The following is a 12,500-nucleotide window of genomic DNA, read 5'->3' on the forward strand; positions in this document are numbered from 1 at the left end:
GGTTATCAAGTTGCTCACTGACTTCTTAGGGCTAGCTAGATGCCTAGAATTTCCTATGAAGGAACTCAAGATTTTCCTTTATTTCCATGCTTTGGGGGAAACGCCAGGCTCCAAAGAGGGATCCCCGCTGCATCTCACCTGAGGGAAAAAACAGGGATGCCCCCAGTATAGGGCATTCAGGTTCTATGGGGTCTGATGCTTCCACAGCCTGGGAGACCCTCTTGACGAATACAAAATTAGATACAAAGGTCAAGCCTTGAAAGGAGTCCATGCAAATGAGGCTCCTGGTGCTGAAGTTTCTGGAAAGCCCATCTGTCCTCAGGAGATCGCTCTAGGGGCTGCTGGAGCCTGTGTGGCCCCAGAAATCCTTGTGAACCAGAATGTCAGGAGGTGCTGGTCACAAACACGCAGGGACCCATCAAAGCATTACTTAATCCTGGGCTCTGTGACTCCCCTGCACACATACCCTTTTTTAAGGGTTGAGCTTTAAAAATATATATTTTTTTAATAATAAAAAAATTGGATTTGTAGGAAAATGGAGCAGAAGGTACACAGATTTCCTATATACACTCTGCCCCTCAACACATGCAAAGCCTCCCCCTTTATCAACATCCCCCATCACAGTGATGCATTTGTTATAATCAATGAACCTGCATTCACATAACATTATCACCCAAAGTCACAGTTTACAGTAGGGTTCACTCTTGGTGTTGTACATTCTGTGGGTTTAGAAAATATATAATGATGTGTATCCACCATTATAGCATCATACAGAGTAGTTTCACTGACCCCCAAATCCCTCTCTGTCCGCCTATTCATCCCTCTCCCCAACGCCTGGCAACCACTGATCTTTTCATTGCCTCCATAGTTTTACCTTCTCCAGAATGTCATATGTACAGTTAGAAAGTATGCTATGTGGCCTCTTCAGATAGGGATGAACTTTTTTCTCCTGTATTCCAAGCGTACATGACAAAACATTGTGAAAATTCTGTTTTTGTCTTTCCTAAGGTAACCAAACCCAAGTTCACCTGCTCACTCCTCTAAAGCCGGACTTGAGAAACAAGGGTTGATGGGAAGAAAGGCATGTGTATTTGGAGAGCTAGGAAACCAAGAAGATAATAGTGAACTGGTTTTCTGAAGTACTATCTTAAGTTTTTCAAGTTTGCTGGAGGGTTTTTGGGGGGTTTTGTTTGTTTGTTTGTTTGTTTTTGAGAAGGAGTCGTGCTATGTCGCCCAGGCTGGAGTGCAGTGGCACGATCTCAGCTCACTGCAAGCTCCCCCTCCTGGGTTCACACCATTCTCCTGCCTCAGCCTCCCGAGTAGCTGGGACTACAGGCACCCACCACCACGCCAGGCTAATTTTTTGTATTTTTAGTAGAGATGGGGTTTCACCGTGTTAGCCAGGGTGGTCTCGATCTCCTGACCTCATGATCCACCGGCCTCAGCGACCCAAAGTGCTGGGATTACAGGCATGCGCACCGTGCCCAGGCGGCTGGAGGGTTTTATGGGAGAGGGATATGGGGAAACTGTGTGTAGAGGCTGGGATCGAGAAGCAACTAGGACGGCAGATAATCTGGGCACCAGCAACAGTCTCCAGTGGTTGGGAACTTCTTCGTCCTTGGTTAGGTCCCAATGCTCCTGTAAAACTTTAACAAAACATAACAAAAAAGTGGTGTACCTGCTTCCCCTGTAATCCCAGAGTTAGTTTCAAAACTATATGATTGCTGCTTTGCATTTTATATCAGTGCTCTCAAATTATCCTAACCTGCATGCAAGAATGGGTAAATTTCTCTTAAACAAAAATGGACTACTTATGTTAGTTTCTTGTTGTTTCACTGTTACAGTAAGAGACAGTGGTGAAATCTCCGTTAACTTCAGGTATCTATGTGCATATGCTTTCAGGAAGAAAGCTTCTGAAAATAGACCACAGGCTTTCACAGGGAGAGTTTTATTTTTTACTTTATTTTATGTTATATTATGTTATATGTTATGTTATGTTATGTTATGTTATGTTATGTTATGTTATGTTATGTTATGTTATTTTGAGATGGAGTCTTGCTCTGTCGCCCAAACTAGAGTGCAGTGGCGCGATCTCGGCTCACTGCAACCTCCACCTCCTAGGTTCAAGCAATTGCTCTGCCTCAGCCTCCCAAGTAGCTGGGATTACAGGCACCTGCCACCACACCTGGCTACTTTTTTGTATTTTTAGTAGAGAAGGGATTTCACTGGTCTCAAACTTCTGACCTCAGGTGATCCGCCCACCTCAGCCTCCCAAAGTGCTGCTGGGATGACAGGTGTGAGCCACCGCACCCAGCCTACAAAATATTTAAAAATTAGACATATTAGTGTTCAGCTGTGGTCCCAGGTTCTCGGTAGGCTGGGGCAGGAGGATTGCTTGAGTTCAGGAGTTTGAGGTTACCATGAGCTACAGTCATGCCACTGCACTCCAGCCTGGGAAACAGAGTGAGATCCCGTCTCTCTTAAAAAAAAAAAAAAAAAAAAAGAAGAAGAATAATCAAAGGAAAAGATTCAAAAAAAACTTCTTTCTGCTGCCTAGAAAGGAGTTTTGGACAAATTAAAGGAAGTATTAATATGGCCAGCAGTGGTTCAGATCTGATCAGGTAGTGTCTATCTTCCATGATCTAGAAAACATTCCTACATTCATTAGGTGGGGAATTCCTGGCAGTCTCCAGATGATTCCTCAAGAAAGTCAACACTGGGGTAGGCAGTCTCTGCAGTCTGCTGTTTTCTGTTAGCAGAGGCCATAGTCCTGCAGACTGGGCCATGGTCTCTCGAGATGCCAGAGCTGAAAGAAACCTCGGCGATCGTCCTCTGTCATTTACAGATGAGAAAATAGTTCCGGGGGAGAATGCATGTGCCTGACCTCTGGGAGAAATGGAGCCAGTAGCCTTTCCCCACTAGAGAGTAAAATGATTCATCTTTCCTGGGTCTATCTCAGCTCGTGCTAGAGAACATCTCCCCACTGATTCCAGGGTGGGCTGGGCTGGCTGGTGTCGACGTACTGTAGGGTGGATTTGCAACAGAAGGGGTGCCAAGGAACAGCGTTCTTAGAAGCACCAGGGTGGTTCTGGGTTTGTGGGAAGAGAGGTTGGGCAGAGACTCAAATTTAGCTGGTGTTGAGTTCTATAAGGGCCCTTGGTTGAAGTACTTTAACTTTCTCTGCCTGGCATATTATATCCTCTAGTCTATTTTCTTTTCCTTTCTTTAATTTGTTCCTGTTTTCCCACCTCCTAGGCCCACTCTCCAGAGAATTTCCCTGCTTACTCCCTCCAGCCCCTCTCCATTCATTAGTGTATGCACACATTCACTCATTGATTAAGAACTCAGAACTCACTGGGTACTTACTTATGTTCCAGGCACAGTGCTGGGCAGTAGGGACACAGGATGACACAGTTCTGTCCTCATTGAGCTAACAGCCTAGTAAAGAACGGAGAAAGTAATTTTTTTGCACGCCCGTATGCTGGCAGCTCATAAAATTACAACTGTGATAAGCGCTATGCTGGCATGTTATAGGGAGCTCTGCTTTTATCTGGGGCTTCCTTAAGTAAGTACTGATGGAGCTGAAGGCCAAAGTTTGATTAGGAGTTAAGTAGGCAGATGGGGAAGGAGTGTCCTGGATAGGAATGGGGCACAGGGAAGGATAAAAAGAAATACCTTGGGGTTGCGGGGAGCTGCAGAGATGAGGCTGCAGGGGGAGACTTTGAAGACCACATGAAGATTGAGGATTTATTTTCAGAGTGGTCGGTGGGAGCCATCGAAGTTTGCAGGGCCGTGGAATGGTCAGTTCCACCCTGGCTGCTGAGTGGAGGTCAGACTGAATGGAGTTGGATTCGGAAGTGATGGCTGTGGTCCAGATGGTCATAGCTTGCACCAGGGTGATGAGGGAGGAGAAGATGATCTGGTGGTCATAGTGGATGTGAAAGGAAGTGGATGCAGTTGAGCCATAGTGAAGAGGCATCATCTGCAGGACTTGGTGATGGATTGGCTGGCGCCTAGGGAGGAAGTGGTGAGGATGGTGCCTGGGTTTCTTTCTGGTATAAGCAGCTTCCTTGCTGAATTTGAGTGACGGGGGTGGTGGGGAGAGAGGACTCACCATCTTTCTGCTCCAGGCCACCTGCTGTAATAGCATGCAGGCTCTTTCGAGAGAGCTGCCCCCTGTTAGTGCCTTGAAGATCCCAGGAAAAGTGGCTTTCACATAATCAGGGCACCCACTGTTCTCAATCTAATGACACAGTTGAAAACGCTCACTGGAATATTTTGGCTGCAAACCTACTTATGCCTGAATGATACTTCCTGCTGCTTTTGAGAAACTCCTGGCCTCTAAAAGTCATAGGACAAGACCAGACCTTGAATATTAGAATTCTGTGACATGAGGTGAGAGCAGCCCCCTTACTCTTAGGGCAGTGGATTCCAAAGTGGGGTACACAAGATGATGTGGACCATTAGAGGGACAAGAGGAATATATTAGCTCTCATATTCTAATGTTCTAATTTTTGGATTTCTATATATCTATAAATTTTTCATGTGTAAAGTATATTAGCATAGTAGTATGTGCATGTACTGAAAAATGAATAAAGTAAACATATTGGAGAAGGTATGCTTTACATTTTTAAACATCAAAAGTGTTTGGAGCCCATAGCCTATGAGAATAGTGAATATAAATGAACCAGTCATGTTGGTTTTGATGGCTTGGCCTCCTCTTTCCTCCCTGGCTGCCTAGGCTCCTCAGTGACAGGTGCCCAGGGGAGCAGGTGGCCTGCACAGCACCTGGCACCCTGCATCCTCATTTGTTGCCTGTGGCTCTTCCTGGGGTCCCTGAAGCTACTATCCAGCTGTCCAGGCTGTGGCAGAGCACAACCCTTGCTTAAATTCTTTCAGCTTCTGTAAAATTGAGTCATCAGATCACAACCCTGGAAACGATATTAGAAGCCTTCTAAGCTGGTGGCTCCCAAATGTGGCTACACATCTCAATCCCATGGGGGGCCTTTTTACATACAACCCCAGGTGCCTCAACTTCATCCCTGGGGAATGTGATTTATAGGGCTGGGGTGGGATCCAGGTGTTTGTAATGTTATTTCATTTTATGGATGGATGGGTGGATGGGTGGATGGGGGGATGGGTGGGTGGGTGGGTGGATGGATGGATGGATGGATGGATGGATGGATGGATGGATGGATGGATTGACAGGGTCTTGCTCTGTCACTCAGGCTGGAGTGCAGTGGCATCATCACAGCTCACTGCAGCCTTGAATTCATGGGCTCAAGTGATCCTCCTGTCTCAGCCTCCTGAGTAGATGAGACCACCACCCTGTGCCACCACACCTGGCTAATTATTTAATGTTTTTTGTAGAGGCTGGGTCTCGCCATGTTGCCCAGGCTGGTCTTGAACTCCTGGCCTCAAGTAATCCTCCTGCCTCAGCCTCCCAAATTGCTGGGATTCCAGTCATATGCCACTGCACTGGGCCTAGTGAAAGGATTTATTAAATGATGAAGTTGAATGTATGAATAAAACATGTATCAAAAGATGTAATTAAACCAACGTGCCACTGAAGACTCTCCAAAATGGTGAAAATCAATCCCACCCATTGACATTCATCTCCCATAGTGTCTCTTCTTCCAGGATCATCAACTGTCAGGAAGCAGAACAATGTGTCCTGCCTAAGACTTCCCAGCCCCCAGAGTCTTGTGATGGTTTCTTTTGCCTCATCCCTCCCATATTCCAGAGGCTTGGGTAGGTTTAGGCAGGCTTTTTGGCCCAGTGAATGAAGCTGCAGTATATCCAGTGGCTAAGAAAGTCCCTGAAGACTCTCCAAAATGATGAAAATCAATCCCACCTGTGGACATTCACCTCCTATAGTGTCCTCTTCTTCCAGGACCATCAACTGTCAGGAAGCAGAACAATGTGTCCTGCCTAAGACTTCCCAGCCCCCAGAGTCTTGTGATGGTTTCTTTGGCCTCATCCCTCCCACATTCCAGAGGCCTGGGTAGGTTAGGGCAGGCTTTTTGCCCCAGTGAATGAAGCTTCAGTATATCCAGTGGCTAAGCAGGAAAGCTAGGAGTCATTCATAACCCTCCTTCTCCTTCCAAGCCATATCCAATCTATTGTTGATGATTTTGCCTATTAAAAATCCCTCAGCCAGGCATGGTGGCTCACGCCTGTCATCCCAGTACTTCAGGAGGCTGAGGCAGGTGGATCACTTAAGGTCAGGAGTTCAAGACCAGTCTGGCCAACATGGTAAAACTCCATCTCTACTAAAAATACAACAGTTAGCCAGCCATGGTGGCACACACCTGTCATCCCAACTACTGGGGAGGCTGAGGCAGGAAAATTGTTTGAATCTGGGAGGTGGAGGTTGCAGTGAACCAAGATCATGCCACTGCCCTCCAGCCTGGGTGACAGAGCAAGACTGTCTCAAAAAAAAAAAAAAAAAAAAAAAAACCTTCAAATTTATCTACGTCTCTATTTTGTTGCTGTCGCTAAAGCTGTCAGCTCTTCTTCCCTGCAAAATAGCAAGGCCTTCTTGTTTTCTCCATCTCCCCTCTTCATGCTGCCAGTCTTTTCCCCACAGTTCAGCCAGAGTGATCTTTTCAAACCCAAACCCTTCAGTGGCTTCTCATTACAACAAAGATCAATTTCTTTTTAACATGACCTCCAGATCATTGCCTGGTGTGAACCCTGCCTGCCTCTCCAATGTTTTCCACTTCTCTCCTCTGTTCCATCCCTACTTTCTGAATCCATTTTTGGCGTTCCAGCCACATGGCTATTCTTTCAGCTCTTTGAATATCCTCTGTGTATCTGTGTATCTATTGCTGTGTAAGCCCAAATTTAGTGCCCTCAATAACAATTGATTTGATTAAGATTCTGAAGTTTGGAAGTTTGGGCTGGGGTCAGCCAGGTGGTTCCTCTGCTCCACATGGCGCTGGCTGTGCTCATGCACGCACTGGCACGCACGCACGCACGCAACGGCATGCACGCACGCACGCAACCCATTGATGGGTTGTCTTGGGGGTGTCCAGTCTCACATGGCCTCACTCCCATGCCTTGGTCTTCAGCCATGATGTCTGGAATAGCTGGACCTCTATTGCTCCATTGTCTTTTATCCTTAGCTTCCTTACAGCCTGATGGGCTCAGAATTCCAAGAGGAAGAAAATGCAAGCCGCAAAGTCTCTAAGGCCTAGTCTTGGGTTGTGTGAGACGTCACATCTGCATTCTGTTAATCAATGGAAGTCGTAATAAAGTCAGCCCAGATTCAAGGGGAAGGGAAATAGGTTCAGCCTTTTTATAGGAAGAGCAAAAAAGTCACATTGCCAACGAGCGTGGGTGGAATTGTTGCTGCCATCTTTGAGTACAGTCCAGCACACCCTGCTCTCTCCTTCACAAGGTCATTGCAACTGTGCTGGCTGCCTCTGGGCTTGGGTCTGCTGCCCACTTCCTCTACTCAGCTCAGCCTAGCCCTTCAGACTTCACCTTAGTATCCTTTCCTGGGGGATACTTTCTCTGAGCCCACTGGCTGCATCCCCGTGTTACATGCTAGATTTTTAGCCCTGTGTTGTTTTCCCTCAAGGAAAAACTCCCTTTGTGATGGTGCATTTCCGCCTGTGATTCTTTGATTAATGCATTTCCCTTCCTAGATTACCCACTTCATGACAGCAAGGACCTTGTCTGCTAGCACCTCTCATTTCATCCCCCTGCCCTGCCCAGTAGGCCCTGAATGGATCATTTTTTGATGAACAAATAAATTAATAGATGAGTATCTGTTTCTGGAGTCACCATACCTCTTGGAGGCCCATATCCATTTAAGCATGGCCACTTCCCAACTTCCCTAGCACGGGGTCACCGAGAACCCTGCGGTGGGTTCTTTGCCCCCAGGAGGGATCCCAGAGCTTGGAGCGTGCCCTCCACTTGGCCCATTCCAACCCATCTGGAAGGAGTCCTGCCTCCACTGTCTGAGGAGCCACAGCCTGGGGTGCTTTCCATTTGGGCACTTCCCTCTGCTCTTCCTCCTTGGCATCAGAGACATGCCAATCAGGGTCTGGTTCCCACCTTTCTCTGCATTTCCCTTCAGTATCATTTCTTCAGCCCGCCTAGGAACTCGCCATGTGGGCTGGTAAACATTGATGTAGAGAACAGATCCACAGGACCCTTTCTTGGGACCAGCTGTACTTGGGATACTCATAGCTGGGTCTTATGTGTGGTAGAAACATAAACTGGATCGCTCCCTTTAGAGGGAGGGTGCCCCTTTTGCTTCCAGGCCTCTTGCGTGGACTCGGAGGCCAAGGTGGAATATCACTGCTTCTGGGAATACCCCTCCATAGGGGACTTAGCTGGACTGTTGGTTTATTGCTAAGGCTCAAAGCCTTCAGTCCACTTTCTTGCATTTCTTTCCTTCTGCTATGTAGGCCTGGTTGCTTAACCACTGGCAGACTTCACATCAGCTTATCGTCACTTAGAGCCAGCCCATGAGCTCTGCCGGTGCTCACTGCCAAGCAACATAGAGCAGAGCCTTGGACCTAGAGAATCACTTGTCTCCCAGGCATCTTCCAGCATCCCTTGCACAGCCATGCTGCCACATGGCTTTGTGCAGCAGCAGGCTTTGACCTCCTACCCTAGGATATCATTGGTGCCACTCCAGATCCATGGAACTTCCTCTGGATATACGCATACACCCAGCTCTGTCCTCACTGTTTCCCCTGATCATTGTGGTTACAATGCAGGTCAGAGGTGCCAACCAGGCACCTGGAGTGAGGGACAGGGCTGTGGCTGAGGAGGAGCCAAGCGGTCTACAGGCTGTTGGTCAGCTCTCCCTGGGCAAGAGAAGCCAGTGCCTGCTGCTGTCACATGTGGTGGAGGGTGTGGTTCTGACTTCTCCCCTTACTGACTGTGGGGTTATAAATCACTTACTCCGCCTCTCTTACCCTCAGTTTCCTCATCTGTGATGAGCTGATGAGGGAGTTGGTGTTTGGTGTTTTCTGTCATTACTGGACTGGTCCTGGGGTCTGGAGCAGGCAGAGCGGGTATACTGGCCTCTCTAAGGGGAGGGAGCTGTGAAAGTGGAGAGCAGAGGAGAGGAGAGCAAGAGGAGACGTCGTTTTCTGTCTCACCCAAGAGGTGCTGCTAATGATAGTTCATGCTTAGGATTTTAAATCCAGTCTGAGTCACTGGAGGTGATGAGCTAAAGTGCAGAGTAGGCTGGGGCAGGCAGGATAATGACCACAATGCATGCCCGGCAATGGCAATGTTGTGGGCATCCAGGCCAGCAGCAGGATTCCTGGGCAGGCACTGACCCTGGCAGTTCACCCTGGGCTTGCTAGACCCCACAGTGGGGCATGCCTTCAAGACATCTGCCAGCCCAGGAGCCCCTCAGTCCTCCCCAGACTTTACAGGGAGAGCTGAGGGACCCTAGGTCAATGCCCACTGAGTGTGCTGGCTGATATCCACACCACAGAGCCCAGGACAGGAAGCCCATGTCTCTGCCACACAGGACAGATGTGCTGAGCTTCCTGCCACATATCTGTTTGCCATCTCCCTCCCCTTGCTTAAAAGGCTTGGTGTCCAACACAGGGCTAACACAGCCAACATCTGGCTTCTCCATCCTCTCACCTCCACTCCTAACAGCTACATCCACTTGAACCCTCTTGGCAGTTTGGCTGCACCCCAGGCGTGAAACCCATTCTGACCTTGGTCTGGATGGTTTATGGAGGATGTGGTGCCAAGTCAGCCTGGCTTGTGGGTTCTGTTCCCACTTGGCACCTCCGTTCTCATGATAGGGTTTCAGGCTTTTGCTAAGGTCTCTTATGCACCTGTGTCTGTCATCCCTGCTAAGTAATGAGTTCTTGAAGAGCTCTGCTTTGCTTCCATCCATCCTCCTGAGCCTCCCCAAACAGATTCACCCCTGCATCTACTTTCCCCCATCTCTCTATCTGTCTGTCTGTCTGTCTATCTATCTATCTATCTATCTATCTATCTATCTATCTATCTATCTATCTATCTATCTATCTATTTTTATAACGGCTTTGTAGATATATTCACATACCCTTACAATTCGTCCATTTGAAGTGTGCCACTCAATGGTTTTTTCAGTATGTTTGAGCTGTGCAAAGTTCACCACAGTCAATATTAGAATGTTTTGATCACCCTAAAAAGAAACCCCAAACCCATTAGCAGTCACTCTACCTTCCTCCAGCCCCCACCCACCCACCACCTCCCAAGCAAGCATCAATTTATTTACCAGACATGTGATATAAATGGAATCATAGAATATATAGTCCTTTGTGACTTGCTTATTTTGCTTAGCATGCTTTCCAGGTTTATCCATATTGTAGCATGTATCAACATTTCATTTTTTCCCAAATAATATTCCATCGTATGGATATGTTACATTTTGTTTATGCATTAATCAATTGTTGGACATTTGCTTAATTGAAAGTCATGAATTTTTACTCTAAGAGTTTTATAGTTTTAGCTCTTAGTTTAGGCCATTGATCCATTTTGAGTTAATTTTTCATATGGTGTGAGGTAGGAGCCATGTCCATTCTTTTGCATGTTGTCCCAGCACAATTTGTTGAAGATATTATTCCTTATCCCAGTGAACTGTCTTGACACCCTTGTTGAAAGTTAGTTGACCATAAGTGTGAGAGTTTATTTCTGGACCTCAGTTCTATTCTATTGATCTGTATGTCTGTCCTTATGCCAGTACCACACCGTCTTGACTATAGTAGCTTTGTATTAAATTTTGAAATTGGGGAGTGAAGTCCTCCCAGTTTGTTCTTTTCAAGGTTGCTTTAGCTATTTGAGGTCCCTTGTTTTTCCTTATGAACTTTAGGATCTGCTTGTTAATTTCTTCAACCAATCCAGCTGGGATTTTTATAGGGATTGTGTTGAATTTTTAGATCAATTTTGGGTATATTACCATCTTGACAATGTTAATTCTTCCAGTCCTTGAATGTGGTACATCTTCTCATTCATTCCCTGAGTCTTGCAACATCATTGTGAGACCCTGATTCTTTATATATTGTCCGTCCCTTGAAATTCAGCTGCCTTGTTTTAGTCTCTAAGACACCAATTTCTTGTCTCTATTCCCAGGCCCTTTGCCAACCTTTAGCCTCCTTGACTTCCTTCCGTGGCCAGCAGCTGGGTCTAACCTAACATGCTAGGGCATCTAGCTGTCCAGTCCCAGATCAAAGAAGTCTGGAACATCTATTCTCTGCTAACCACTTAGCCTACAGTTCCTCCTGGAAGAAGCAAGCAAAGTGAGGATTCTTGCTTTATGGGAGAATTTTCTATCTGTATCATTTCCCTGTAGTATAACCAAAGTTGGGAAATAGAAACAAAACATCATACACACCCAAACAAATTTTGCCACCAAATTCAGTCAACAAAAGTCAAGAAGGGGGTATGCCGACACTCAAGAGTGTCCCAGTATTCTTACTATGGCAGTTACTGGGAGACTAAAGGTGGAATGGCTTGAAGTGACTCATCTTGGAGAAAGCCCACCTGAGTCAGCTCACCTGCAAAAACTGTCACTTATGCAGAGCATACAGTGTCTTCACAGCAGAACAGCCTCACAGGTCCCTCACAGAAACTTTTCTGTCATTTTCCTTTTTTTCTACTGGTACTGGGAACTTCATTTCCATAAATTAATTTTTTCTTGACAATAAGGTTTTTATTTTTTTATTTTCCCACCTGGACCAAGAGAAGTTGGATGGTCCAGCTTTCCTTTTGGAGCAGGGCCTTACAGCCTAGGTGCCTGCCATCCCCGTGCAGAGGGATGGGAAGTCCCACGTCCTTGGGCTTTTGCATCCCTCAAAGGCAGCCATCATTGCAGCCTTCCTTCTGAATAGTTCAGTAATAGCAAGCGACAGCTGCTCATGATGGCATTGGAGTGGATGCTTCCAGAAGGCTTGGCATCTGTACCCACAGGACTCCAAAGTAGAGCATATTAACAGTGTAGAACTAGGCTGGGAGTAGTGGCGCATGCTTGTAATACCAACACTTTGGGAGGCCTAGGTGGAAGAATCGCTTGAGGCCAGGAGTGTGAGACCAGCCTGGGCAACATAGTGAGACCTCATCTCTACAAAAAATATTTAAAAATTAACTGGGCATGGAGGCACATACCTGTAGTCCCAGCTACTTGGAAGGCTGAGGCAGGAGGATCACTTGAAGCCAGGAGTTCAAAGTTACAGTGAGCTATGATTGCACCACTGCACTCCAGTCCGGGTGACAGAGAGAGACCCTGTCTCAAAACAAAACACACCACAGAACTAAATCATTATACACAGCTTGTGCTGATATGAATAAAGAAGATCTGTTTCTTAGTATGAATTTTCCATTCTACATTGGCAGAGCATAGCTTCAGCCAGGTGGGAAAGGCAACCTTCAGGAATGCCAGTTGTGCATTATTGAGAACTTAAGAAAACTCTTGTGCTGCCATGGCCAGCTTAGGTTTATGGGCCTTTCGTACCTAGAGGTGGATTTTATAT

General features: G+C 46.7%; 1 protein-coding gene across 5 annotated transcripts in view; it reads left to right on the plus strand.

Moving 5' to 3' along the window:
• The window catches only part of GALNT17 (polypeptide N-acetylgalactosaminyltransferase 17), a 611,589-nt gene that overhangs the window by 540,831 nt on the left and 58,258 nt on the right, over positions 1 to 12,500 (plus strand). The window lies entirely within an intron of this gene.

Source organism: Macaca fascicularis, chromosome 3 (assembly GCF_037993035.2).
Source record: "Macaca fascicularis isolate 582-1 chromosome 3, T2T-MFA8v1.1".
NCBI classification, from domain to species: domain Eukaryota; kingdom Metazoa; phylum Chordata; class Mammalia; order Primates; family Cercopithecidae; genus Macaca; species Macaca fascicularis.